We start from the raw sequence: 4,597 nt of genomic DNA on the forward strand, positions 1-4,597 counted from the left end.
GTAGATAATATTCTATTGTGCTACTATAAGTAAAAATGATATAACAAATATAATTTTATCTCTTAATTTAGTATAGTTATTTATATTTTATATTTTTTATGATTAATTTTGTATGATATTGATATATTGAATAAAAATACCTACTATAATAACAAAAAATAGAATTCAATTTCAATCAATAATTTTATACTCTTTACTTTTTTTTTCACCTTCATTTTGGATTTTAATTTATTACTCAAGGGCACTGAAATTTTATTGATATTGAAATAAAGTTACAAAATTATCTATAGAGTAGAATAAATAAAATAGTGTGATACCCACATTACAATATCCAAATGAAACAACCTAAGATCTAAAATGCTTATGTTTCTCTTTCTCGCTGTCTATTATATTATTATCTATTTTATTATACAAAAATCGAATTTTTACATTTAATGATGGAGCTGATATAGCATGTTTCTGAGAGTGTTTCTTAATTTATTTCTTTTAACTCATTAAATATAATTCATTATGATGAATTAATTATATCAACTAATTAATTTGATTAAATATTTAAGTATCACATAATTTAAAAAATAAATTAAAATAAGATAATTTATTACTTATTTAAATTAAATATAATAAATACAAACTAATTTAGTTAGAAATTCATTATTTTTCAATCTTCTATATATAAAGATGACTGAATAAAATTGTAAAAATTATTTTTTTTATCATTTTTGCTATTTTAACTTTTTTATTTTATTTTTTCTCTTTAGGTGTAATTTGGTTTTATGCTAATTTTGTTTATTTAATGATAAAATATATTCATGTTAATTCTACAAGGCTGCTATACATCCATATAACCATGTAACCAAGTTGGCCCAAACCCAAATAGAATCAGGCACATTAATGGCGAGTGAAAACACGCGCCAGAGACGAACGAAACCCCTCCTTTTTCATTTGCGCTTCATTATGAAAAAATGTTACATCTTCTTTAACACGAAACCAATACAGGAAACAACTCATTCTCTTCGAATCTCTCTCAACATTACTCAAACTTCAATCATGTTCTCTGCGGAAATCACTACTGGAAAGGAATCGGGAGAAGATTTCGCAAGCAACAACCAGAAACGAACGAAAACAGCAACAGAGACTACCAAAGGTATGAGAAAACTACTGTTCATTTGAAATCTTGTAATGTTGCATTTCTCCTAGTTGCATTTTAGGTTTACTGGATTGATTTGCTTCGTTTAGTAGATCGAACTATTGTGAATATATTTTTACAGTATAACTAGGCCTTAGAATGAAATTTGTTGTTATTTTCATTCACTTCAGTGGATATTGTAACTAGGGCTTTGAGATTTGTTCGGTTCGGTGGCTTTTGTAAATTTGATTCACCAAGTGAATGTTATTCGGTTCAGTGGGTTCCTTTTGTGATAGCATGCAGCAAATCATTTCCTAGCTGTTTCATTATTTATAATGTTTGATTCTGTACCTGAATGAGTTTTGTTAAGGTGGCCTGTGGCATTTTAATTGACTTGATTAAGATATACGTGCTTGTGCTTATTGGTGTGGATAGTTTAACTAGAGCTTTGAAATTGGTTGTTACTATGTTCAATACTTCTTTTGCATGGAGGAATACTATTCTTGTTGATTGAAAGTTGATCACCATTTATTAACCACATGAACGTTGTTCGGTTCGGTGGCCTTTGTGATTTTGGTTCACCAAATGAATGTTGTTAGGTTCGGTGGCTTCCTTTTGCTTTGTTCAATGTTTAAGTTTATTGTGATAGCATGCAGCAAATCATTTCCTAGCGGTTTCATTATTTATCATGTTTGATTATGTGCATGAATGAGTTTCGATTCGGTGGCCTGTGGCATTTTTATACTAATTTTAATTATATTGATACAATTTTGATTCTTATTCATTATGCAATAATTTTATTAGTGGCAAGTTGTTACCTTAATGGTGACCCATTTATATTGATATTACTTGATGATGATGATGATGATGATGATGATGATGATGATGATGATGATGATGATGAAGGTTGTAGAAGGATTAGAGAAGGGGGTTGAATCTATGACCTTCTTTTGTGTTAATAAACTTAACCCTTTAAAACTGATTTGCTCTTTAAATCTGTTTGAACTCAACAGCGAAACATTTATGAGACAATTTTATTTTGTCTCATGAATATCAGAAAACATGACAGAGCAGAGAAGAGAAAAGTTAACACCATCATGTATCCTGGTTCGGTTGCCTTGTGCTATGCAACCTACATCCAGTCTCCACCACAACAGTGGTGGAATTTCCACTATAGTTAAAGTATTATATACACCAATTTCATAGGATTGACACAATTCTTTCACACTCAAGTTCTAACCTAACTTGACATTGGCTATGCTAATACATAACTCTTCACTCTTAGTGCTAACCCAACTAAAAAAGGGATACCTTACAAGTACAAGAAACAAGACACAGACTTACCTAAAGAAATCTGAAATAACTCTAAACTTTTCTCTCAAGTGTTTCACTCAGCCTCTTTCCACTCATTGGCTTTTACTTGAGACCTCTCTATATGCCTTTTCACTCAAGAAATTACAGAAAGATAAACATTGAAAAGTAAATTACAATCTGTAAAACATGAAAGAGATTGACTCTTCAACAACCTCTTTGCTATGTGATAAACCAGATTTCCATGTTTCTGATTCAGTTCTTCATTTTCGGCGGAATGCTTCTTTGAAAGAAAGCACTGTCCAAGTAGATGAACTTCTTCAGAGAGCTTCTTCTCAGAACTAAACCTCAATACACTGTGTTATCTCTCTTTGGTTCTGAATGATGAAAAATCTTCTTTTATCTCCTTGCATGTTGCTGGGTTCCTCTTCCTAGGTCAACTTCTTGAACTTTGTGCTTCACCAACCCACCAACTCACTTTTTTTCATTAATCCTCAGAATAGAAACTTTGGTTCTGACAAGGTTGCGAGAATCGGACCGGTCAAAGAATCGGTAGAGTGACTGGTTCATTGGTTTAATGGTTCGATCAGGGTTCAATCGGGGTTCAACCGGTTTAATTAAATATTAAATAAAATTATTAAAAATTAAATATATAATTTAAAATTAAAAAAATCATCAATCATCAATAAAATTATTTCAGATAATTTAACAAAATACCATCAACTATCATCCATTAAAATTTAAGAGAAGTAAAACAGCAGGACACTATTATCCCAGATTCACTGAAATCAACCATCAACAATTATTCCAATTACATAACAATTATAGAAACCAAAAACTTAACACACTGAAGTTTGTGTGACCTACTATTATGGTATGAAGAGATCCATTGAGTGAAAAGTCCAAAAAGAAACCATGGAGGTCTTGAGTTACTGGGATGTCAATATGGAAGATCTCTGGAGAAAATGTTCCCATCAATCCAAAGTGCCACATACTCAATTCTTGGAGGTGAGGCAGTAACAACAAATCATTGAACCATTCATGTCGAAAGATAGTGAAAGATCAAGAGTAACCAAGCATGTAAGTTGAAAAATCTTTATTGGAATTGTTCCACAAATCCAACATGTGACAAGTTCATATAAGTCAAGTTCTCCAATTAACACAGAGGCAGCAACAACATTATTCTCCCCTGAATTCTCACGAGTAATCAGCCATCTTCATCAATCAGCAACAAAAATATAAAACAAGAAAATTTTCAAAAATAATTTCTTATAATTCAAAAATAGAAAAATCAAAAACAAAAAATAACCTCAGAAAACCATGAACAAATAAATAATTCAGCAACCAAAATCATGAAGCAGCAAACAAATAAATTATGAACAAATAACCTCAGAAAATCAAAAATCAAAATCATGAATCCAGCAAACAAATAAATCATGAACAGATAACAAATAAATCAAAATCTTGAATCCAGCAAACAAATAACAAATCACCGTGAGAGAGACAGAGAGAAAGGACGTTGAGCTCTGACCCTCAGACAGAGAGAAAACTCAAAGAGAGAGACGGACACTAACAAATCGAGCAGCGACGACGACGGAGTAGTCCTTCGCGGCGGCGATGCCAACAGCTCAGACTCGACGTCGAAGGGAGGTGACGATAATAGGTGTTGTTGACCTTGAAGAGAGCGACAGAGAGAAATGATGCGGTATTTGTAACCGACTAACTTACTGGCAAGTGCACCGGGTCGTACCAAGTAATACCTTACGTGAGTAAGGGTCGATCCCACGAGGATTGATGGATTAAACAACAATAGTATTTGATAGACTTAGTTAGACAAACAGAAAAGAGTAATTGAGAGTTCAAAAGCGTTAAACAATAAAGAAGAGTTTGAAGACAGGTAGGTGAATAAGTTGGGAGTAAAATATTAAGAAAGCAGTTAAGGTTTCAGAGTTATCTATTTTTCCGAATTCACTTTTCTTACTAACTATTTTAATCATGTAGGATTAATTTATGGCAAACTATATGTGACTAGACCTTAATTCCTTAGACCTTCCTAGTCTCCTCTAAAATTCATTAACTGCCAATTCCTTGGTCAATTAATTCCAATTAGAAGCTGCATGATCAAATTCCAGTTTATATGCCATAAAAACTTTAATTACC

The 4,597-nt window shown here is 32.0% G+C and overlaps 1 long non-coding RNA gene across 2 annotated transcripts; it reads right to left on the reverse strand.

Moving 5' to 3' along the window:
- Positions 3,205–4,238, reverse strand: LOC110272242. 2 transcript variants are annotated; one of them, XR_002363338.1, is made up of 2 exons: positions 3,969–4,238; positions 3,205–3,393 (listed from the first exon to the last, which is right to left on the reverse strand). It is a non-coding gene; the product is annotated as an uncharacterized LOC110272242 (long non-coding RNA). The 2 variants fall into 2 exon arrangements; XR_002363353.1 differs by having other exon boundaries at positions 4,012–4,229.

Source organism: Arachis ipaensis, chromosome B01 (genome assembly GCF_000816755.2).
Source record: "Arachis ipaensis cultivar K30076 chromosome B01, Araip1.1, whole genome shotgun sequence".
Lineage (NCBI taxonomy): Eukaryota > Viridiplantae > Streptophyta > Magnoliopsida > Fabales > Fabaceae > Arachis > Arachis ipaensis.